The sequence below is a fragment of the Aegilops tauschii genome, chromosome 6 (assembly GCF_002575655.3).
Source record: "Aegilops tauschii subsp. strangulata cultivar AL8/78 chromosome 6, Aet v6.0, whole genome shotgun sequence".
NCBI lineage: Eukaryota > Viridiplantae > Streptophyta > Magnoliopsida > Poales > Poaceae > Aegilops > Aegilops tauschii.
The window spans coordinates 486,703,558-486,728,782 of NC_053040.3; positions in this window are offsets into that span (position 1 = coordinate 486,703,558).

A 25,225-nucleotide genomic window follows, 5' to 3' on the forward strand; every position below is an offset into this window, starting at 1 on the left:
GGAGGAGGAGATGAAGGCCCGGAAGGACGCCGTCAAGAACCATGATGCTGAGCTGGCGGAGTTGGGGAAGACGCAGGCCGCCGACCGCAACCGGTTGGAAGAGCTGGAGCGGAAGGTGGAGGTGAGGGAGGCCGATCTTGACGCCAAGGCGCGAGTCCTGGCCGAAGACCGCACGGCCTTTGCCGACCTCTAGAAGAGATCTCGCAAGGCACTGAAGACGCTCTACGAGCACGGCCTGGAGAAGTCGCTGGCCATCGATGAGGATGGCCCCGCCCGGCTGCTTCCTCTCTTGGTGAAGGCGCTCGAGGAAGTCGTTGATGGCGTCGGTCCCATGGCAGAGGCAGAAGCTCGCGTCCTGTCTTCAGCTGCATTGACTCGCGTCTTCAGCCATCTGCACCTTTGCGACCCCAATGCTTGTCTTGACGAGCTGCTGGAGCTTGTGGCCGACGATCAATGCGCAGCCGCCGCCGAAGCTGTACAAGGTCAAGTGGAGGCTCTGCTGAAGAAGTTCCGCGGCTTTGTCTCCGCCCCCTTGTCCGGCGATCCTGCGGCTGATGGTGCAGGTGAAGACGACGTTACCCACGGAGGGGCGCCTTCTGCCGATGATGGCGATGTTCAGGGGTGACCTGCGGCTAGTTTCCTGTTTCGTTCCTACACCTGCAACATGCATCAGGCCTCGTGGAGGCGTTTAGACTTTTCATTTGATATTGTGAGGACAATATGTTTGTAATATTTGCTTCAAGATTTTGTGCTTTCCTTCCTATTTGCTTTGTGTTCTGCGTCGGCAGAGCCCGGCCCCGCGCATACCTCAACCGCCATTGGTCCGACCGGAGACTAGGACGGACCAAGGAGTGAGGGGCTACGTGACCAGTTAGGCTCCCGAGTCGTGATGCTCAGGAGTCCCCCTTGACGTGCAAATAGCTTATAGCGATAGTTCGCGAGGATAGATTGATGTTCTACGTCGGCAGAGCCCGGCCCCGCGCATACCTCAACCGCCATTGGGCCGACCGGAGACCAGGACGGACCAAGGAGTGAGGGGCTACGTGACCAGTTAGACTCCTGAGTCGCGATGCTCAGGAGTCCCCCTTGACGCACAAACAATTTTCATACCTGCCCTCGCCGAGGCCTTGGGAGGGGCGTGCGATGACCAGGTCCAGGGAACCTGGTTAGGTGGCGTGCGCCTGGGCGTGGCCCGCGCGCATCCTCCGTGCCCAGCCCCCTCGCGCGGCTCTCCTGATGGGAGGCGTTGCGGTGAGGCCAGATGCTGAGCTCTGGGGCTCCCTGAGGTTGGTACGATCATGGGGCCGCCCTCAGTTGTTTATCACCAACGCGGAGCATAGTGCTTCCGCTTGTGCATGGGCATAGCCGCTCCTTGGCAGTGTCGACGGCCAGCGCGGAGCATGGTGCTTCCACTTGTGCGTGGGAGGGGGGACCCCTCCGGGAGGAGTCCCCGGGGCGTGTACAGCCCCGCCCTGACATGTGGCTTGCACGGCAGGGCTGCGAGGTGTATCTGGGCACTCGTGAGCCAGCGCGGGACTCACGAGGCCCTACCTCAAGGCGGGTTGCGCCTGGTCTTGAGTCTTGATTGCTGTGTGTTCTTGCAATGTGGTTAGGTGCAAGCACTCTACGTCCTCAGGTCCCGGCCCTCGAGCGAGCTCAGCCACCGCTGGTATGCCAGATCGCAATGCCGTGGTCAAGGCCAGGGGGTGAGGGCTGGAGAGCTAGTAAGAGCTCCTGAGTCGCGATGCTCAGGAGCCCCCCTTTTAACGCGCAAGTGATTTTCATGGGCTGAATGGACCCGTGGCGGGTGGCGATCGAGCAGGTGATAACCAGGCAGATTAAACATGAAGGCGACTAGCTTAGGTAAATGCGGAAGGATACATGCCACTAGGCCAGGCCCGAGCGGCTTGGGGATGATGCAGCCCGAGGGGCGCCCCCAACAGGATAAACTGAAGGCATATGCAAAAGGGATACATGCCACGGGGACGGACCCACGCAGCCTGGGAATGATGCAGCCCGAGGGGCGCTCCCAGCTAAATGAACTTGGAAAATGTCACCTGGTTCTGTCGACGAAGAAAGGTTGGTGCAGCTGAAGTCGTGCAGCAAGAGGTGGCTCCTCACGAGCCACCGGAGCCATCGGAGCCCTGAGCCTCGGGAGGCTCTGGGGGCTCAGGTGGTTCCCTGAGGACCGTCTCCATCTCCTCCAGGACGGTGCGGTGCCTGGCCTCCTGAGCCGCCAGGGCGCGCCGCAAGTTGCGTTGGTAGACGAACGACACGCTCGGCAGGCCGAAAGGCATGCGAACGTAGCTGTGCGGTGGACCCTCGCAGCGTCCCACGCGCGAAGGCCAGAAGAGCTTCTGAGATGCAGCCCTGTTGAGCCCTGGGACGTCGATGCACACGCGCAGCCTGGCATCCTCGCCTGGATGGGGAGCTGCGCCTCGTGAGCGGCTGTCGCCGCGCATGGCCCTTGCATCTTGCAGTTCCTGTGTGGTCTTGGTGATGAACTCCTGAGCGGTGGACACTCCTTGCCCTGTGTTCTCCTGGGGGAAACGTGCCGCGAAGCACGCCTCCAAGTGGTGCCCAAGCGCCTCCCTTGTGACGTGGGCAAGGTCTGTGGTCTTCCAGAGGAAAGCCCCCGAGCCCTGCTAGACGAGGGCGCTGGGCGCGCCTTCCTATGCGATGGAGGGAGGCACCCCTGGAGCGGACGCTGATCCTGATGAGGTTCCAGCTGCGATGCCGCCCTCCTGAGGCCCGACACGGCGCAACTGCTTTTTCTTGGGGATGGCCTCCGGAGGGCCTCCACTTCTGCTATCGGGGTCATCGATTGCTGCAGCTTGGAAGGCGCGCTCGAGGGAGCACACCGCATCTCTCTCTTCGCATGGGACCGTGATGATCCCGCCGCTTCCCGGCATCTTGAGGACGTTGTAGCCGTGGTGGGTGACGGCCATGAACTTGGCCAGGGCTGGATACCCGAGGATGGAGTTGTATGACAAACGGATGTGGGAGACATCGAAGTCGATGAGCTCGGTGCGGTAGTTCTTGCGTTCCCCAAAGGTGACAGGGAGGCGGACCTGCCCAATCGGTGTGGTGGAACCATCGGTCACTCCTGAGAAAGGCTTGGTAGGCTGAAGCTGCTCATATGGCACTTGGAGGTCGTCGAACGTGTCGACGGACAGGACGTTGAGCCCTGCGCCGCCGTCGATGAGGGTCTTGGTAACCTGCACATTGCTGATGACTGGGGAACAGAGCATCGGGAGGGCGCCAGCAGTGGCTGCGCACTTGAGCTGATCCGCCGAGCTGAAAGTGATGGCGCACTGGGACCACTTGAGCGGGCGCGTGGCCTCGAGCTTGGGGAGGACTGCGTTCACTTCACGAGCAAACTGTTTGAAGATGCGCTGTGAGGCTGGGGCCTGAGCTCTGACCAAGATGCAGGCGATTGCACGCGGCTTCTAGAAGCCCCCAGCCCCCTCGTCTTGGTGGTGGTCCTCGTTCCTCCTTGGCGGTGGCGACAGCGGGGGAAGACCGGCGTTGCCCTGAGGACGGTCCTCACGAGGCTGGTCTCTCCAGGCGCCCTCGTGAGGATGGTCCTGCCAGCGGTCCTCGCGAGGACGGTCGCGCCACTCCTGGCGCGGGCCTCGGTCGTCCCAGCGTCCGCCACCACGTCCTCCTCCACGGCCGTAGCCACGGTCGTTGCGTTCGGGGCGTCGGCCGAAACGTCCCTCTCGTATGGCTCTGAGCTCTTGTCAATCGCTGGTGTTGTGGGTGTTCAGGTTGTGGAAGGCACAGAATGGCCGGCTGTTCTTGGATGACTCGGGCTGATCTCTACCCCGCTTGGTGTCGGGCTCCGCTGCAAGCACAGCCGCTTCCTTGCGCTTCACGTCCTTGGCCTTGGCCTTCTTCTCCTCTGTGCCCGCAGCTGGCAGCCCGAGGAGGGAGAGGCACCCCTCCTCAGCTCTTGCGCACTTGGTCGCCAGGTTGAACAACTCCTGAGACGTGCACAACTCCTCGTGGATGGTGAGCTCCTCCTTCATCTTGACGTCATGGACGCCATCGGAGAACGCAGAGATGATGGCCTCGTCCGTGACCTTGGGGATCTTGAGGCGAGTGTTGTTGAAGCGCTGGATGTACTTCTGGAGGGTCTCTCCTGGTTGCTGCTTGATGCGGCGCAGGTCGCCCGCGGCCGGCAGGCGGTCACGGGTGCCTTGGAAGTTGGCGACGAAGCGGTCGCGCATCTCGTCCCAGGAGGAGACCGAGCCGTGTGGCAGGTTCAGGAGCCAGGAGCAGGCTCCATCCTTGAGAGCCATGGGAAACCAGTTTGCCATGACTTTCTCGTCGCCGTTGGCTGCTTCGATGCTCAGCTCGTAGAGCTGCAGGAACTCAGCGGGGTCGGCGGTGCCATCGTAGCGAGGGGGCAGATCCGGCTTGAACTTGCCCGGCCAGGCGACGCTACGCAGCTCGGGGGTGAAGGCGCGGCAGCCGGCCGTGGTTGCCGGGGCCCGCCTCGGAGGTGGAGCTTGGTCTTGATGAGGCCCGCGCGCCGCCACCGCAGGTAACACACGGTCTTGACGAGGTGGCGCGGGGAGCGCGGGTGCAGCTTCTCGCGGCCGAGGGCTTTCTTGGCAGCTCCTTTCTTCGCGCGCGGGCACCAGGCGTGGTGGATCGCGCCGTGGGGCCGCGCGCCTTGGCGCCAAGGTGCAGTCTCAGGGCAGAGGCGCGCCCTGAGCCACGTTGCCTGTGGCTGGCGGAGGGTGAGGCAGAGAAAGGGACGGCACCGGGGAGCCCCCTGCGGCGCGGACGAGCTCGGCACGGTCGAGCCACTCCTCGTAGAGGTCGTCGACCGGACGGTAACACAGGAGCTCGTTTGCGGCGAGGAGTGCGGCCCGCGCCTCCATGGGAGCGCGGCGCGCGTGAGATGAAGTACCAGCCGAGGTCAGCGATGGAGTGGCGGTGCGGCCGTCCTGCCGCACCGATGGATGCAGCGAGGACGCTTGCTGCTCGTTTCCTGCCAGGCCGGTAGCGGCGTTGGCGGTGGGAGACGGCGAGCGACGAGGTGGCCCGCCGATGGGAGCCGTCTGAGCAACGCGAGCGGTGAGGGCAGCCCGGCGCTCAGCTCGAGCGCGGCGAGCGTCCGCCATGGAGACGGCGGAGCGACGGAGCGACGAACCGACGAAAGGGAAGCTACGGCGCACCCCTACCTGGCGCGCCAAATGTCGGATCTCGGGTTCCGGCAAAACCCTTAAGGTTCGAACTCTAGGGTGCGCGCGAAGTCTTTCCCTCCTACCGATCTACGCCCTAGCTCGCTAAGATCTTGCGGACGAACTCGACGGGATCACAACACAGAAAGACATGAGATTTATACTGGTTCAGACCACCGTTGTGGTGTAATACTCTACTCCAGTGTGGTGGTGGTGGATTGCCTCTTGGGCTGATGATGAACAGTACAAGGGGAAGAACAGCCTCCTGAGGTTGAGGTGTTCTTGTGCTCTGCCAAATTGTGCATGTGACGATGGAGTGGATCCAGTCCAAGATGAGATGATCCCTACTACTACGGTGGCTGGACCTATTTATAGAGGCCCTGGTCCTCTTCCCAAATATTGAGCGGGAAGGGAGCCAACAACAGCGGGCGATTTGAAAGGGGACAACTAGTACAAGCTATCCTGACAAAGGTGGTCTTCGCCTGCAAAAGGCTCTGATGATGACGCCGCCTTGGGCTCCATGGTGACCTCCGCCTCGCCGTCCTGCTGGTCTTGGTCTCGTTGCACTGATATGGAAACCTTTGCTTGATGCCTCGGTACTCCGCGCCTGCGTCTGTCTCTTTAGCACCAAAGAGGAAACAAGGACGCTGCGCACGCTGGCGCCCGCTTGGTGTCGATCGTCACGGCTCACGTCACGAAAGCCTCGTGAGGTTTGCCCCGCCTTGATATCTCCGCTCCTCGTGAGCCTGCCTGGCTAGGCCACTCCTGAGGAGGTCTTGCGCCGTCCCCCTCGCGAGGCTTGGCCCCTCGTGAAGGTCTTGGATGGTTTGTTGATGAAGATGGGCCGTATGGCCTGCTAACTTAGCCACGCCGTGGGCCGCAGGCAGGCAAGTCTGGGGACCCCCGTTCCCAGAACGCCGACACACACCGCAAAAAGAGTTACATCATATGTGTATTAAGTTCATGGAAAAACGGAGTAATGCAATAAGAACGATGACATGATGTGTAGACAAGATCCGTTTATCTATTGCATAGATATAGATCCATCTTTTTATCCTTAGTAGCAACGACACATACGTGTCGGTTCTCTTTCTGTCACTGGGATCAAGCACCGTAAGATCGAACCCACTACCGGGCACCTCTTCCCATTGCAAGATAAATAGATCAAGTTGGCCAAACAAAACCCAAATATCGGAGAAGAGATACGAGGCTATAAGAGATCAAAGAAACTCAAATAACTTTCATGGATATAAAAAGATATGACTGATCATAAACTCAAAGTTCATCAGATCCCAACAAACACACCGCAAAAAGAGTTACATCATATGGATCTCTAAGAGACCATTGTATTGAGAATTCAGCGAGAGAGATAAAGCTATCTAGCTACTAACTATGGATCCGAAGGTCTACAAAGAACTACTCACGCATCATCGGAGAGGCACCAATGGAGGTGGTGAACCCCATCCGAGATGGTGTCTAGATTGGATCTGGTCATTCTGGACTCTGCGGCGACTGGATGAATATTTCGTCGACTCTTCTAGGGTTTCTGGAATGTTGGGGTATTTATAGAGCAAAGAGGCGGTCCGGGGGGCACCCGAGGTGGGCACAACCCACGAGGGCGCGCCTGGGCCACCTGGCGCGCCCTGGTGGGTTGTCCCCTCCTCGGGACTCCCCTAGTTGCAACCAGGGCCCAATATCTTCCTTCTGGTCCATAAAAAATCTCCGTAAAGTTTCGTAGCATTTGGACTCCGTGTGATAAGGATTTTCTGCGATGTAAAAAACATGGAAAAAATAGCAACTGGCACTTGGCACTATGTCAATAGGTTAGTACCAAAAAATGATATAAAATGATTATAAAACATCCAAGATTGATAATAAAACAACATGGAACAATCAAAATTATAGATACGTTGGAGACGTATCAAACACCGCATGATTGAACCCATCACAAAGCACCTCTTCCCGTGGCAAGAAAAATCGATCTAGTTGGCCTAACCAAACCAAAGATTCAAAGAAGAAATACGAGGCTATAAGTAATCATGCATATAAGAGATCAAAGAAACTCAAATAACTTTCATGGATATAGATTTGATCATAAACTCAAAGTTCATCGGATCCCAACAAACACACCTCAAAAGAGTTACAACAAATAGATCTCCAAGATACCATTGTATTGAGAATCAAAAGAGAGAGATGAAGCCATCTAACTACTGCCTAGGACCCTGAAAGGATCGATATAGTTGACTAGAGGGGGGGGGGGTGAATAGGCAACTAACAATTTTTAGCTTTTGTTTACCAATTTAAACTTTGCATCAAAGTAGGTTGTCTAGATATGCAACTAGGTGAACAACCTATATGATGCAACAACAACAAGTATACAAGCAAGCAAGGAATGCAACGCAAAGTAAGCTTGCATGAGTAAAGGTACGAGATAACCAAGAGTGGAGCCGGTGAAGACGAGGATGTGTTACCGAAGTTCCTTCCCTTGAGAGGAAATACGTCTCCGTTGGAGCGGTGTGGAGGCACAATGCTCCCCAAGAAGCCACTAGGGCCACCGTATTCTCCTCACGCCCTCACACAATGCGAGATGCCGTGATTCCACTATTGGTGCCCTTGGAGGCGGCGACCGAACCTTTACAAACAAGGTTGGGGCAATCTCCACAACTTAATTGGAGGCTCCCAACGACACCACGAAGCTTCACCACAATGGAATATGGCTCCACGGTGACCTCAACCGTCTAGGGTGCTCAAACACCCAAGAGTAACAAGATCCGCAAGGGATTAGTGGGGGGAATCAAATTTCTCTTGGTGGAAGTGTAGATCGGGCCTTCTCAACCAATCCCTAGAAAATCAACAAGTTTGATTGGCTAGGGAGAGAGATCGGGCAAAAATGGAGCTTAGAGCAACAATGGAGCTTAGGGATGGAAGAGGTAGTCAACTCGGAGAAGAAGACTCCCCTTTTATAGTGATAGAACAAATCCAACCGTTATCCACTAACTCAGCCTGCGACGAGCGGTACTACCGCACCAGACAAGCGGTACTACCGCAAGGGCCTGCGGTACTACTGCATGGCTCTGCGGTACTACCGCTGGTGCGTGATACGTCTCCAACGTATCTATAATTTTTTATTGTTCCATGCTATTATATTATGTGTTTTGGATGTTTATGGGCTTTATTATCCACTTTTATATTACTTTTGGGACTAACCTATTGACCGAGAGCCCAGTGCCAGTTCCTGTTTTTCCCTTGTTTCAGTATTTCGAAGAAAAGGAATATCAAACGGAGTCGAAACGGAATGAAACCAACTGGAGAAGTTATTTTTGGAAGGAAAGCAACCGGAAAAACTTGGAGTGCACGTCAGGAAAGAAACGAGGGAGCCACGAGGCAGGGGGCGCGCCCTCCCCCCCAGGCGCGCCCTCCACCCTCATGGGCCCCTCGTGGCTCCCCTGACGTACTTCTTTCGCCTATATATATCCATATACCCTAAAAACTTCAGAGAACAGAATAGATCGGGAGTTCCGCCGCCGCAAGCCTCTGAGTCCACCAAAAACCAATCTAGACCCATTCCGGCACCCTGCCGGAGGGGGGATCCCTCACCGGTGGCCATCTTCATCATCCCGGCGGTCTCCATGACGAGGAGGGAGTAGTTCACCCTCGGGGCTGAGGGTATGTACCAGTAGCTATGTGTTTGATCTCTCTCTCTCTCTCTCTCTCTCTCTCTCTCTCTCTCTCGTGTTCTTGATTTGGCACGATCTTGATGTATCGCGAGCTTTTCTATTATAGTTGGATCTTATGTTGCTTCTCCCCCTCTAGTCTCTTGTAATGGATTGAGTTTTCCCTTCGAAGTTATCTTATTGGATTGAGTCTTTAAAGATTTGAGAACACTTGATGTATGTCTTACCGTGCGTATCTGTGGTGACAATGGGATATCACGTGGTTCACTTGATGTATGTTTTGGTGATCAACTTGCGGGTTCCGCCCATGAACCTATGCATAGGGGTTGGCACACGTTTTTGTCGTGATTCTCCGGTAGAAACTTTGGGGCACTCTTTGAGGTTCTATGTGCTGGTTGAATAGATGAATCTGAGATTGTGTGATGCATATCGTATAATCATACCCACAGATACTTGAGGTGACATTGGAGTATCTAGGTGACATTAGGGTTTTGGTTGATTTGTGTCTTAAGGTGTTATTCTAGTACGAACTCTAGGGCTGTTTGTGACACTTATAGGAATAGCCCAATGGATTGATTGGAAACAATAACTTTGAGGTGGTTTCGTACCCTACCATAATCTCTTCGTTTGTTCTCCGCTATTAGTGACTTTGGAGTGACTCTTTGTTGCATGTTGAGGGATAGTTATATGATCCAACTATGTTATTATTGTTGAGAGAACTTGCACTAGTGAAAGTATGAACCCTAGGCCTTGTTTCCTAGCATTGCAATACCGTTTACGCTCACTTTTATCATTAGTTACCTTGCTGTTTTTATAAATTCAGATTACAAATACCTTTATCTATCATCTATATTGCACTTGTATCATCATCTCTTCGCCGAACTAGTGCACCTATACAATTTACCATTGTATTGGGTGTGTTGGGGACACAAGAGATCTTTGCTATTTGGTTGCAGGGTTGCTTGAGAGAGACCGTCTTCATCCTACGCCTCCCACGGATTGATAAACCTTAGGTCATCCACTTGAGGGAAATTTGCTACTGTCCTACAAACCTCTGCACTTGGAGGCCCAACAACGTCTACAAGAAGAAGGTTGCGTAGTAGACATCAAGCTCTTTTCTGGCGTGGTTGCCGGGGAGGTGAGTGCTTGAAGGTATATCTTTAGATCTTGCAATCGAATCTTTTTGTTTCTTGTTTTAGCACTAGTTTACTTTATAAAAGAAAATAAAAAAAGGAATTGAGTTTGTCTCATACGCTTCATCTTTTTAATATCTTTCGTGAGTATGATTGAAAGGAAAATTGTGCCAAAGTGTTAGAAGAAGAATGCACTAGAATGCTTGGCATAAAATATGTGAATGATGAGCTTGATTGCAATGTTGTTAGTATGAATTCTTTGAATACCCATGATGCTAATGATATGCAAAGCCACAAGCTTGGGGATGCTATGTTTGATGAAGATGATATTTTTTGTCCCCCAAGCTTTGATGAGCAAATTTACTATGATGAAAGCATGCCTCCTATCTATGATGATTATTGTGATGACACGTATGCTATAAAGAATAATGATAACCATGAAACTTGTCATCTTGATCTTAATTTTCAATCACATGATAGTTATTTTGTTGAGTTTGCTCCCACTACTATTCATGAGAAGAATTTTGCTTATGTGGAGAGTAGTAAATTTTCTATGCTTGTAGATCATGAAAAGAATGCTTTAGGTGCTGGTTATATTGTTGAATTCATTCATGATTCTACTGAAAATTATTATGAGGGAGGAATATATGCTTGTAGGAATTGCAATAATATCAAGTTTCCTCTCTATGTGCTTAAAGTTTTGAAGTTATGCTTGTTTTGCCTTCCTATGCTAGTTGATTATTGTTCCCATAAGTTGTTTGCTCACAAAATCCCTATGCATAGGAAGTGGGTTAGACTTAAATGTGCTAGTCATATTCTTCATGATGCTCTCTTTATGTTTCAATTCTTATGTCTTATGCGAGCATCATTGAAATCATCATGCCTAGCTAGGGGCTTTAAACGATAGCGCTTGTTGGGAGGCAACCCAATTTTATTTTACTTTCTTGTTTTTTGGTTCTGTTTAGTAATAAATAATCCATCTAGACTCTGTTTAGATGTGGTTTTATGTTTTAATTAGTGTTTGTGCCAAGTAAGACCTATAGGATCTTCTTGGATGATAGTTATTTGATCTTGCTGAAAATTCCAGAAACTTTCTGTTCACGAAAACAATTGTTTAAAATCACCAGAACGTGATAAAATATTTATTCCAATTGCAGAAGATCAATAATCAAATTATCTAGGTCGTCCTATTTTGGTAGAACTTTCTGAGTTCCAGAAGTTTGCGTTAGTTGCAGATTACTACAGACTGTTCTGTTTTTGACAGATTCTGTTTTTCGTGTGTTGTTTGCTTATTTTGATGAACCTATGGCTAGTAAAATATTTTATAAACCATAGAGAAGTTGGAATACAGTAGGTTTAATACCAATATAAATAAAGAATGATTTCATTACAGCAACTTGAAGTGGTCTTTTGTTTTCTTTCGCTAACGGAGCTTACGAGTTTTCTATTAAGTTTTGTGTTGTGAAGTTTTCAAGTTTTGGGTAAAGATTCGATGGACTATGGAATAAAGAGTGGCAAGAGCCTAAGCTTGGGGATTCCCAAGGCACCCCAAGGTAATATTCAAGGATAACCAAGCGTCTAAGCTTGGGGATGCCCCGGAAGGCATCCCCTCTTTCGTCTTCGTTCATCGGTAACTTTACTTGGAGCTATATTTTTATTCACCACATGATATGTGTTTTGCTTGGAGCGTCATTTTATTTTCTTTAGCTTTGCTTGCTGTTTGAATAAAATACTAAGATCTTAAATTCTTAAATGAGAGTGAGTCTTCACATAGTTGCATAATTATTCGACTATTCATTGATCTTCACTTATATCTTTCGGAGTAGTTTGTCATTTGCTCTAGTGCTTCACTTAGATTATTTTGAGAGTCTTAAATAGCATGGTAATTTGCTTAAATAATCCTAATATGCTTGGTATTCAAGATTTGTAAAACTTTCTTTTGAGTGTGTTGAATACTATGAGAAGTTTGATGCTTGATAATTGTTTTGAGATATGAAGATGGTGATATTAGAGTCATGCTAGTTGAGTAGTTGTGAATTTGAGAAATACTTGTGTTAAAGTTTGTGATTCCCGTAGCATGCACGTATGGTGAACCGTTATGTGACGAAGTCGGAGCATGATTTATTTATTGATTGTCTTCCTTATGAGTGGCGGTCGGGGACGGGCGATGGTCTTTTCCTACCAATCTATCCCCCTAGGAGCATGCGCGTAATACTTTGCTTTGATAACATGTAGATTTTTGCAATAAGTATATGAGTTCTTTATGACTAATGTTGAGTCCATGGATTATACGCACTTTCTTCCTTCCACCATTGCTAGCCTCTCTAATACCGCGCACCTTTCGCCGGTATCATACACCCACCATATACCTTCCTCAAAACAGCCACCATACCTACCTATCATGGTATTTCCATAGCCATTCCGAGATATATTGCCGTGCAACTTTCCACCATTCCGTTTATTATGACACGCTCTATCATTGTCATATTGCTTAGCATGATCATGTAGTTGACATCGTATTTTTGGCAAAGCCACCGTTCATAATTCTTTCATACATGTCACTCTTGATTCGTTGCATATCCCGGTACACCGCCGGAGGCATTCATATAGAGTCATAATTTGTTCTAAGTATTGAGTTGTAAGAAAATAAAAGTGTGATGATCTTCATTTTTAGAGCATTGTCCCAAGTGAGGAAAGGATGATGGAGACTATGATTTCCCCACAAGTCGGGATGAGACTCCGCACGAAAAATAAAAAAAAGGAGAAAAGAAAAAGAGGCCATAAAAAAAGAGAAAAGGCCCAAAGAAAAAAAATGAGAGAAAAAGAGCGAAGGCACAATGTTACTATCCTTCTACCACACTTGTGCTTCAAAGTAGCATCATGATCTTCATGATAGAGAGTCTCTCATTTTGTCACTTTCATATACTAGTGGGAATTTTTCATTATAGAACTTGGCTTGTATATTCCAATGATGGGCTTCCTCAAATGCCCTAGGTCTTCGTGAGCAAGTGAGTTGGATGCACACCCACTTAGTTTCTTTTTGAGCTTTCATATACTTATAGCTCCAGTGCTGTTGTGCCTGGCCTGGGGCCACGGTACTACCGCGCCCATGGAGCGGTACTACCATGAGCACCTGCGGTACTACCGCGCCCGTGGCCGGTACTACCGCGCCTGTGGCCGGTACTACCGCAAGGGTCTATGGTACTACCGCTCCGATGGGCAGTACTACCGCACGCCCCAGTATAGCAACACTAGGAGTCCTTCATTTTGCAGAGACATGGAGAAACGAAGGATGCTCCAAAGAGACAAAAGAAAGGTGGTGCAAAAAGGAGCAGACGTGTACGTGATGATTCCACCCAAACCTTTCCAACGTGGGCCCCCTCTTAATAGTACGGCTTTCCTACGACTCAAATCCATCGAAAAGAAACGTAGAGAAACGCCGTCTTCAATAGGCTTCGAGGGGCACCAAATCGTTTTGTGCCTAGGCATGATATATCTGAAATGCTCAATGCACACGATTAGTCCGCAAAAGTATTGTCTTCAATCACCAAAACTAGTAAGGGATAAATATGCCCTTACAATCTCCCCCTTTTTGGTGGATTGATGACAATACGGTATTTGCACATAGGGATATAAAATGAAACATAGGCAAACCCAACATCTATAAAATATAGACGGGCTCCCCCTAGATGTGTGCCCTCTAGATAAGTGCTTTGGACTGCACGACACACATACCAGGATCAACACTCCCCCTATATTTCATAGACGGGGCATATCTTGCAATAAAATAAATAATACTAGTCAAGGAGGCAAGATAATAAATATGAGCATAAAGAAACTGGCACAAGATAGCATAAGCTCACGGGCTACTAAGCATGCACGACAATAAGATACGCTAGAGTGCATATGTCTTACACCATATAAAAGGGAAATACGACTCACGAGCACAAGCCAAAGCAAAGCAAACGAGGTTCAACGGAACGAAAGCAAAGCGACAAAGCGAAACAACACGACACAAGACTCGCAAATCCTACACTCTCTCCCCCTTTGGCATCGAGACACCAAAAAGGCGGAGAGGACACAACAGAGGTGGTGGCCCAAGATGAAGTGATCACTCGTCACGCTCCTCGTCAGACTCGGCAGCGGGGATGGTCTCCTCCTCAGATTCAGTCCACTGATAGCCCTGCTTCGCCATCCATTCTGCCTCTGGGGTGATGTGCTTCTCGGACCCGCTTGATATCTCCTCGCCAAACGTCCTCAAGATCCTCTTGTCGCGACGGCGACTCTCCTTCTGAGCAACATGAGACCTGTACTGTCCCTTGGCCTGCATGTAGAACAAAGCCTTCATCTTGTTCTTCAGCTTCTTAGCCCAAGAGGGTTCAGAAGATGAAGGCGAGTAGCCAGCAGAACTGTCCTCATCCGCTTCCTCCTCCTCAATCTCATCCTCATCCACATCCATCTGAGCAGCCGCTGCCTCAGCACATGTAGTGGTATTAGCCCACTGGCTCTTGATGCAGAGCTTGATGGGCTGGCAAATCCAGCCGGGGGCAACAAACTCATCATTGGGATAGAGCTTCTCCCAAGTCCTCGAGATCAAGTGAAACAGGTAAGGTCCATAGATGGGTACGTTACAGTTGAACACCGCAAACTGTAGCTCACACCACATGGTATGTGAGACATCAAGTGGTTGCGTCTGAGCACGACGCGCCTCCTCACAGATGAGCATCATATATATCCACGAGATAAGCATGCACCTTATCCTTGTCACCAATGAGCGGAAATAGGGAGTTGCGGAAGATCCAATGCATGATGTCAAGGAATGAGTTCAGCACCCACGCCTTCTTGCCACTAGGAAGCGTCTTCTCAACATAGTAAGGCTGAAGCTTGTTCTTGTTGGCTGACTCGGGGTTGGCATGAGGGCGAACACCAACGGGCTTGTTGAGCCCCTCATCACGAACGTGTAGCATATCCATGAACTCCTTCCACTTAGCAGTCATCTGTTGTCCATTGGTCATCCATGTCATGGTCCGTTCCTCATCAGTATGGAAGTGGACCGAAGCAAAGAACTGGGCCACAATCTCAGGGTCAAAGTCCAGGTGGAAAGTGAGCAAGTGCTCAATGCCAAACTGCTCCACCCGGTCCAAAGCCTCACCAAAATATGCCCGGTGTTGATCCTTCCTCATATGATCCATGTCAATCCAGTGCACGTCCACGTAGATGTTCTCCTTGGCCTTGATCACATCCAGAAAGATAAGATTCTGCTGCTTGGTCCAGAACAAATCATTCCCTTTGAAATTCGCGCGGGGATTCACATAGGGGTTGATCTTCCTGCGAGTAACAAACTCAGCTAGTGGTATCTCATCCATGCCCATTGATGGCTCCCTGGTCTTGGTGGCGGTGGTCTTGGTTCTGCGTTGGGGAGCATTGGAGCCCTATGGAGCCTCCTCTTGGTTGCGCAGACGCTTCGAGCCTGTGTCACGGCTAGGATTCGAACGATGGACATTGGAACCGGAGCCACCACCTATGACACACAACACAAGAACACGCAAGAGAAGCGAGAAGGATCAATGCAAAGACCACAGCAAAAACAAACGAAACATGTAGAAATAGCATTGGGTAGTTGCCACAAGGAAGATTTGAAGTCAAAGGTGGTACTGCACCATGAAGAGGAACTACAATTCTACTGCTGCTCTAGCCGCAGTAGTACCGCGCCGGAATGGCATGGTAGTACCGCGCCTAGAGCGGAATTAGAATTCTACTTCCGCGCCGTGCGCGATAGTACCGCTCCAGAGGAGAGGTAGTACCGTACGAGGCGAATGCGGCCAGAGCGGTAGTACCGTATGGGAGGTGCGGTAGTACCGCTCGAGGTCAGATCTGAGACGAATTAGATCTAGGGACATCCGCGACAATTGTCCTACAACCTACTCTTGCAAAGATTTGGCCTAAAATCTCAAGAACAACATGCATCTCCCCAAAACCTAGAGACAAAACAACGAGGCAAATAGAGGGGCAAAAGGAGAGGGATTTGGGAGAAACCTTGTTCCATGGCAAGAGGGCGAGGTGGGGAACGATCCCACCGGATGGAATGCGAGGAGAGCGGCCGGAGACAGAGATCCGGCGAGGTCCTCCGGCGCCATTCTTGGGTAGGAGAGAGAGAGAGATGCTACCTCTTGAGCACTGCGTTGGATTTCCTTGAAGAGGAAAGGGTGATGCGGCACAGTAGCATAAGTATTTCCCTCAGTTTTTGAGAACCAAGGTATCAATCCAGTAGGAGGCTACGCGCGAGTCCCTCGTACCTGCACAAAACAAATAACTCCTCGCAACCAACGCGATAAGGGGTTGTCAATCCCTTCACGGTCACTTACGATAGTGAGATCTGATAGATATGATAGGATAATATTTTTGGTATTTTTGTGATAAGATGCAAAGTAAAATAAAAGCAAAGTAAAAAGCAAAGGAAATAAATAAGTGTTGGAAGATTAATATGATGAAGATAGACCCGGGGGCAATAGGTTTCACTAGTGGCTTCTCTCAAGAGCATAAATATTTTACGGTGGGTGAACGAATTACTGTTGAGCAATTGACAGAATTGAGCATAGTTATGAGAATATCTAGGTATGATCATGTATATAGGCATCACGTCCGAGACAAGTAGACCGACTCCTGCCTGCATCTACTACTATTACTCCACTCATCGACCGCTATCCAGCATGCATCTAGAGTATTAAGTTCATGAAAACAGAGTAACGCCTTAAGCAAGATGACATGATGTAGAGGGATAAATTCATGCAATATGATAAAAACCCCATCTTGTTATCCTCGATGGCAACAATACAATACGTGCCTTGCTGCCCCTACTGTCACTGGGAAAGGACACCGCAAGATTGAACCCAAAGCTAAGCACTTCTCCCATTGCAAGAAAAACCAATCTAGTAGGCCAAAACAAACTGATAATTCGAAGAGACTTGCAAAGATAACCAATCATACATAAAAGAATTCAGAGAAGATTCAAATATTGTTCATAGATAATCTAGATCATAAACCCACAATTCATCGATCTCAACAAACACACCGCAAAAAGAAGATTACACATTGAATAGATCTCCACGAGAGAGGGGGGGAACTTTGTATTGAGATCCAAAAAGAGAGAAGAAGCCATCTAGCTACTAACTATGGACCCGAAGGTCTGAGGTAAACTACTCACACTTCATCGGAGAGGCTATGGTGTTGATGTAGAAGCCCTCCGTGATGGATACCCCTTTCAGCGGAGCTCCGGAACAGGCCCCAAGATGGGATCTCGTGGATACAGAAAGTTGCGGCGGTGGAATTAGGTTTTTGGCTCCGTATCTGATCGTTTGGGGGTACGTAGGTATATATAGGAGGAAGAAGTACGTCGGTGGAGCAACAAGGGGCCCACGAGGGTGGAGGGCGCGCCCCCTACCTCGTGGCCTCCCTGTTGGTTGCTTAACGTAGGGTCCAAGTCTCCTGGATCTTGTTCGTTGAGAAAATCACGTTCCCGAAGGTTTCATTCCGTTTGGACTCCGTTTGATATTCCTTTTCTGCGAAACTCAGAAATAGGCAAAAAAACAGCAATTCTGGGCTGGGCCTCCGGTTAATAGGTTAGTCCCAAAAGTAATATAAAAGTGAATAATAAAGCCCAATAATGTCCAAAATAGTAGATAATATAGTATGGAGCAATCAAAAATTATAGATACGTTGGAGACGTATCAAGAGACGACGTGGGCAAAAGGAGTTGAATGGGTATGGGGGAGATGGAACTCCCCCTGCCCGTTCTTGACCCCTTGTAAGTGCATCTAGTGCCACCCCTAGTTGGTTTTGGAGTATTGACGACAAACCTGGTTGAGGGACTAATGTGTTTGTGAGAATTGCAGGATAACACATGTAGTAGTCCCTCATTGATTCGGTTTACCTACCGGAGATGACCCCCAAAAATGCATGAAGACATTGAAGACAATGGTGGTATGTGAAGATATTCACATTGAAGACTATGACATGAGAAGACATTGCGTGAAGACTATGGAGCGCGAAGACTTAGATGTTTCGTTGTTTCCTTTTCTTCTTTGTTGAGTCATAGGAACCACCGCACTGTTAAGTGGGGTCCAAGTGAACAAAGTCAGAGTGACTGAAGTGATGCTCAACCAAATCCTATGTCTTCGAGCGAAGACAATGAGAGCAAATCTTATCCAGAGCTGGATAAGTCAGCTTTGCTTGTAGCCCAAGTAAAGTTGCCGTGTGTGTTTGAAATCTGACCATTGGAACACGTGTCAGTTCCTTAGTGACCCAGGGTCATTTCGGACATATCAGGTCGGGTTGCCCAGTGGCTATAAATAGCCCACCCCCTACACCATAAATTGGTGGCTGCTCAGAGTTAGTACACAGCTTTTGTCGTTTCAGAGCAACCCACCTCGAAGCCTTTGAGAGAGAGAAATCCTTGCGAGGACAAAGCCCTACACACCCAGAGCCAAAGAGTGTTAGGCATCACTGAAGTCTTTCTGTCTGCGTGACCTGAAGACTTGTTACACTTGAGGACTGTGAATCCTCCAGCCGGCTAGGTGTCGCGTTCTGAGCGTCCAAGAGTCATTGTGGATCGCCGGTGAACGAAGTCTGTGAAGGTTTGGAAGTCTACCTTGAAGACTTACCAGAGTGATTGGGCGAGGACTGGGTGTCCTTAGCTCACACTACAAAAAAAAGACACATCCGTGACATTTTGGGCCGAATGAAATTTTTTTCTGTCATACATATGACACTTCTATGATGATAATTGTGACAAAACCCGGTATCATCATAGATGTGGTGGGCTCCTACTTCTATGACAAAAAATCATGACAGAAAATGGGCTTTTCGTCCTGGGCGGGCCGGAGACGCAGCTGCATGACATTCTTTGGGCCATCCATGACGGAAAAAACCGTGGTAGAAGCGAGGGGGAGGAAAATTTCGGGGAGTTCCCGGTTACGGTGGGAGGTCAGGGGCCGAGCGATGCGCGTTTCTCTCGTACACGTACGCGCGTGTGTGTGAGGCGTTGGCTCTAACTGAACCCGAGCGAGGCGTTGGGCTCTAACTGAACCCGAGCGATTGCACTGCAAGCTACGCGTTACTGAACCCGAGCGATCGATCGATGGCTGTTAACTGAACCCGATCGAGCGATTCCTTGGCTACTGCTGCTAACTGAAGCCGGTCGATGGGATGAACAGTGAGTGTTGCGGGGGGGGGGGGGGGGGGTTTGGATGAACAGTGAGCGGTGGCGTTGCCTCTGGATGAACAGGACCCCGTGGTGTGGTGGAGGGCTGGATGAACAGTAGACGACGGAGGGGTGCCCGTGGAGGGGTGGATGAACAGGACCCCGTGGTGTGGAGGGCAAGATGAACAGTAGACGGTGGAGGGGTGCCCGTGGAGGGGTGGTTGAACAGGACGCCGTGGTGTGGAGGGCTGGATGAACAGTAGACGGTGGAGGGGTGGTTGAACAGTAGCGGGTGGAGTAGCGCGCGGTGGAGGCTGGATGAACAGGAGCCCGTGGAGGCTGGAGGAGGTCGACGGTGGATGAACAGTAGCTCGTGGAGGCTGGAGGGGGTCGACGGTGGAGATGAACAGTATCCCGTGGAGTCCCGTTTTGCGGTACGCCACACCCCTCCCGATGAACAGGACCCTCGTTTCAACCGTAGCGCTCCAACACAAGTCCGTTTCCTCCGTTTTGCCGTACGCCACACCCCTCCTGATCAACAGGACCCCCGTTTCGACCGTAGGAGGTCCGTTTCCTCCGTTTTGCGGTACGCCACACCCCTCCCGATCAACAGGACCCCCGTTTCGACCGTAGGAGGTCTGTTTCCTCTGTTGTGCGATACGCCACACCCCTCCCGATCAACAGGACCCCCGTTTCGACCGTAGGAGGTCTGTTTCCTCCATTGTGCGGTACGCCAGGCCTCGTTTCCATTGGCTCTTCCGTCCAAGCCCTCCCGATGAACACGACCACGCATTCCATTCCGACCCAGACGCATTGCCTCCCGATGAACACGACGCATTCCGTTGCCTCCCCATGAACACGATGACGACGTTGTTTCTCTGTCAACGAGCCCTCGCCGTACGTATGCGCCTCTACATCGACCAGTATGTACGTACACGTTCACGACCAGAATGACAACGCTACGTACGCTTCGACCAGGTGGGTCCCGACTGTCAGGCACTTCCTTGCCTGCGAAGATGTAGCTGGTGGGTCCCAGCAGTCAGGGGGCGAATCGTTTTTTTGCCCGGACGCACTTCCTTGCGTGTGAAGATGTAGCTGGTGGGTCCCAGCAGTCGGGGGGCTGGTGGGTCCCAGCAGTCAGGGGGGAAACATTTTTTTCACGAAATACGGTGGTTCGTCCGGTGGGTCCCTGCTGTCAGGTGGAGGAATCATTATTTTCCGCGTAATAAGGAGGCACTTCCTTGCTGCCGCCGTGGACCCAGTTGTCAGCCTCTCCACCTATAGTCCACGTCTGATGGAAGTCGTTCCTTGACCATGTTGACCACGCCGTGCCGAGAGCACCAGGGTGGTGGACGACGGCGAGGCCTAGCAAGGGGACAACACGGAGGCAGGGAAGACTCGGCAGTTGTTTCCCACGCGGAGGGGAGTACGACTGTACGAGGGTTTACTGGTTTGTCTGCCGTCGCCGGAGAATAACAGCAGGTGTGGGCGAGTAGAGGGATGGCTAGGCCAGAGATGGGAGTATGGTCGGGCGGTGAGGCCTGCGCGGCAGCACAGCCGGCCGCGCGGAGGAGGGAGCAGGCAGTCCCGCCGGCGCTTGTTTGAGCGGCTGGAGCAGAAAGAGCAGAGATTGAAGAAGCACGACGGCCGTTGGATGGACATCCAACAGTCAGTGCTTGTGCGTCAACCTTTTTTTAAGGAAAGCCTCAAATCTGTGGAAAACAGCATACAGCCCATCTGCCATTATTTCTAATAATTTACAGCCCATTTGCTAATTCTTAAGGTTTTTTTGGAGCCCATATTCTTTTTGTTAGCATTACAGCCCATATTGTGGCAATGGTTAAAAATTATACGAAATTTTGCATATTTCGGTGCGGTCCGAACTGTTTTTAATCCCGAAATTTTGACTCACATTCAAACTGATTTAAAAAATAAATGTATATCAATATAAAATCCAACAAATTCTCCACGCATAAAAATTAATGTCATTTAAAATCTTGAAATGAAAAAAAAGATATTTGAAACTAATTGCCGGTTTGATGCGTTTTAAAAATGTACAACCCATTTCTCATTACTGATGGGCCATTTTCTCGGCCAGCCGAATGAAAGCTCTCCTCGTCTTGAAAGATTTGCAGCCCAACAGGCCTGACAAAGCGACTTACTTGGCAAATCACAAAAAACTGGGCTGTGGCCGTGGACCCAGCTGTCAGCCTCTCCACGTACAGTACTCTTTCGATGGAAGTCGTTCCTTGACCACGTTGACCACGCCGCGCGGAGAGCACCACGGCGGTGGACGACGGCGAGGCCTAGGAAGGGGACGACGCGGCAGTGGAAGCCCGCGCGGAGAGGACTATGAGGGTTCACTGGTTCGGCTGTGGGGTGAGGCTGTCGTCCCCGCAGGGCCTGGCCGGCGGTGGGAATAGTAGGGGGCGGTGAGGCCTCTGTGGCAGCACAGCCGGCCATGGGAGGCAGGAGCATGCGGCACGACCGGCGCTGCTTTGGGCGGCTGGAGCAAGTAGACCAGAGGTTGAAGAAGCACTACGGCCGTTGGATGGACATCGTACGGTCACTGGAGCTAGAATCGTTCATATTGACTAAGTTGACAAACCCTTCGTCCCCGTCAACTTAGTAGGCCCACAAGTCAGCCTCCCAGCAAGGTGGGTCCCAGCTAGCCGGGGGAGTATTCATTTTTTTGTGCGTAATAAGGAGGCACTTCCGGTGGGTCCGAGCTGACAGCGGGGGGAACGTTTTTTTCGCGAAATACGGTGGCCCGTCCAGTGGGTCCCAGCAGTCAGGGGGAAACGATTTTTTTCGCAAAATACTGGTGGCCCGTCCGGTGGGTCCCCGCTGTCAGGTGGAGGAATAATTATTTTCCGCGTAATAAGGAGGCACTTCCTTGCGGCTGCCGTGGACCCGGCTGTCAGCCTCTCCATGTACAGTACTCTTCCGATGGAAGTCGATCGTTGACCACATTGACCACGCCGCGCCGAGAGCACCACGGTGGTGGACGACGGCGAGGCCTAGGAAGGGGACGACACGGAGCCGTGCAAGACGCGGCAGTGGATGCCCATGCGGAGAGGCGTACGAGCGTTCACTGGTTCGGCTGCGGTGTGAGGCTGCCGTCGCCGTAGAATAACAGGGGGTGTGGGTGAGTGAAGGGATGGCCTGGCCAGTGGTGGCAGTAGTATGGGGGCGGTGAGGCCTCCGCGGTAGCACAGCCGGCCACGGGAGGCAGGAGCAGGCGGCACGACCGGCGCTGCTTTGGGCGGCTGGAGCAAGAAGACCAGAGGTTGAAGAAGCACTATGGCCGTTGGATGGACATCATACGGTCACTGGAGTATTGACTAAGTTGACAAAGCTCTCCGTCCCTGTCAACTTAGTAGGCCCACAAGTCAGCCCAACAATATGGTGGGTCCCAGCTAGCAGGGGGGTATTCATTTTTTTGGGTGTAATAAGGAGGCACTTCCTTGCGTGCGAAGATATAGCTAGTGGGTCCGACCTATCAGCGGGGGGAACGTTTTTTTCGTGAAATACAGAGGCCCTTCTTGTGGGTCCTAGCTGTCAGGTGGAGGAATCATTATTTTGCGCGTAATAAGGAGGCATTTCCTTGCGTGTGGCCATGGACCCAACTGTCAGCCTCTCCACGTACAGTCCACTTCCGATGGATGTCGTTCATTGACCACGTTGACCAGGCCGCGCCGAGAGCACCAGGGCGGTGGACGACGGCGAGGCCTAGGAAGGGAACGACACGGAGCCAGGGAATACTCGGCAGTTGTTTCCCACGCGGAGGGGAGTACGACTGTACGAGGGTTTATTGGTTCGTCTGCCGTCGCCGGAGAATAACAGCAGGTGTGGGTGAGTAGAGGGATGGCTAGGCCAGCGATGGGAGTACGGTCGGGCGGTGAGGCCTGCGCGGCAGCACAGCCGGCCGCGCGGAGGAGGGAGCAGGCAGTCCCGCCGGCGCTTGTTTGAGCGGCTTGAGCATGAAGAGCAGAGATTGAAAAAGCACGACAGCCGTTGGATGGACATCCAACAATCACTGCTCTCGTGTGTTGACTAAGTTGACAGGGCGTTGCGTGTGCGTCAACCTTTTTTTTATGAAAGCATACGCGTCAACCTGTAGTAGGCGCACAAGTCAGCCTCAAATCTGTGGAAAACAGCATACAACCCATCTGCCATTATTTCTAATAATGTACAACCCATTTGCTAATTCTTAAGAATTTTTTTAGCCCATCTTCTTTTTGTTAGCATCACACCCCATATTGTGGCCACGGTTAAAAAGTATACGAAATTTTGCATATTTCGGTGCGGTCAACTATTTTTAATCCAGAAATATCGATTCACATTCAAACTATTTTGAAAAATAATTTATATAAATATAAAATCCAAATAATTGTCCACGCATAAAAATCTATGGAATTTAAGATCTTGTAATGAAAAAAAAATTGAAACGAATTCCCGGTTTGATGTGTTTTAAAAATGTACAGCCCATTTCTGGGCAAACCGAATGAAACTCTCCTCGTCTTGAAAGATTTGCAGCCCAGCAGGGCCGATAAAGCAAGTAGGCCTTGTTTGGGTATTTCTTTGAAAAAAATAGAACTGGGCTAGCCATTTTCAGCAAGAAAAAAACACAACTGGGCTCATGATGTGGTAAACATAAATAAAACCCTGGCTAGACGGGCCACAGCCCCCGCACAGCCCCGTTGTTACCCTGATCCGTCGCTAAAACTAGTATAAATAACAACTGCTTGTTCCTAAAAAAAAACTACGCGACTTGCTGGGTCCCTGGTGTTAGCCGCTCGTAGTGTAATTCTCTCGTTTATTGACAACGTTGACAATGGCGTGAGCCCCAGATGTCCAGCCTTTCCTATTAAAATTTGCAGCCCATTTGATGTGCTAGTTCGAAATAAGTTTGTGGGTGCTGGTGGGGGCTAATCACTTGTCTTCTGTAATGCACAGTGAGCTCAAGCAGCCGGCGAGAGTGATGTTATTTCCCTTGGTTTGGATTTGTTACAATATTTCACTCTAAATTAAACGAATGGCAAGCCATTTGCCTTGTTTCAAAGAAAATATGACAATCACAGCCGAGTTGAAAAGGGCAGGAACATCTAACTCCAGCTTACAAACTGTACAAAAGTATGAGGGTTAATTGTTCATCAGGTTTACAAAAAAAAACCAGATTGAAAAGGGCAACAACATCTAACTCCAGCACTGTTTTCGGCAGTCACAGTCAAATGGATCGGTCAGGTCCATAGAATGAACATCCTGGGTCGTAAAATTTACTGGATTATAACCACAATATGTTGTAAATAGAAGCCCGGCACGTTCAGAAGCTCTTTTGCCCACCTGAAACTCCTTTTTTTGCTCTTCGACATACCCATCCGTCAAAACCATGCTGCTGATAAACTTAAGCCTGATGGACAATAGTAACCTCGCATTCAGCAGGAAGAATGTGACAAATCTTGTGTTTGCACGGTTGGCTAGATATCGTTCTAGCGTTATTTTCTTCAATCGAATCTCATGAGAAGTGAGAAAATCCCGATGCTTACGAATCCACCGATTGGTTATAACTTTCTTACCCCGTCCTGTTGCCTAAATAGACATGAAGATTGAAAACAGTTAAGGTCTAAAAGAAGAGTGTCGAAAGAGCAACAGCTGAACGGTTAATTCTAGTACACTATATGCGGGCTTCCAATGTGCGTGAAATTATCACCTTTATATACAACTTCTCCAGACATGGAGAAACTCTTCATTTGGATATATAAGATCTTGGCAGAATCCAGCACCATTGATAGGCCATCCATGGAGAAACTCTTCATTGAGCATAGAACATAATATTAGTACAAAATGTGTACTCCAAGATGATATATAAATTATGCGCAGAAATTTAAAATGCAGCTTATGGTTACAAGTGTAGATGATAATATAAAGTACCTGAAGAACTGTGGAGCCAAACACCATATTGAAATGAGCACAGAGATCATGTATTACACCCAAGGTCTCCAGTTTAGGCGCAGAGAGGAC